Source organism: Condylura cristata, unplaced genomic scaffold (genome assembly GCF_000260355.1).
Source record: "Condylura cristata isolate star-nosed mole 26May11 unplaced genomic scaffold, ConCri1.0 scaffold00007, whole genome shotgun sequence".
NCBI lineage: Eukaryota > Metazoa > Chordata > Mammalia > Eulipotyphla > Talpidae > Condylura > Condylura cristata.
In genome coordinates, this window is record NW_004567108.1 from 706,549 (window position 1) to 707,216 (window position 668).

The window sequence follows — 668 nt, forward strand, 5'->3', positions numbered from 1 at the left end:
GGGGGCGCTGGGCGCTGGGCGGCCCTCGGGCCCTCCCGGGCGCCCTGTCCTTGTGAGGGAAGAGCCCTTCCCGGGTGTGGCCTCCCAGGGGCCGCTGCTGAGGCCTGGGCAGGCCGTCCCCACAGGCGAGGCCAGGCTCTGCTCCTTCCTGGCAGGACAGGGCTCCCTGCGGAGGGGTGGACCAGGCGTCTTCAGAATGAGTCTGGACACGCTGGTGGTCAGCTGAGGCCGAAAGCTCACGGGTCGGGCAGACCACGCCGGGCGGGACGCGCGGGGCTGCCCACAGAGGCGCTCAGCGTGGTCAGGGCGGCCTGGCCCTGACGCCCTCTCGGCCAGCGTCCTGCCCAAAACCTGTGTCAGAGCAAGGACCAGTCTCAGGGGGTCAGGTGAACCCGAAGGAGGCCCTCGGCAGGTGTCCGCGAGGTTCTCTGGGCGCCGGCCACGGGAGCAACGTGGGAGCAACGTGGCCCTTGCCGAGCCAGCCGTGGTGGGCGCAGGTCCTGGCCCAGGGGCGCGTTGTGATGGCCGGTGGGTCCCCAGGGTGGGAGGCGGAGGGGGGCGCAGGGCAGGGCGCGGTCCACGACCCACTGCAGAGCTGCCTGCCACCTGGGGCCCGGCCCGGCCCCGGGGGACCCCAAGCCCTGACCCACGCGCGGCGTGGGCCTGAC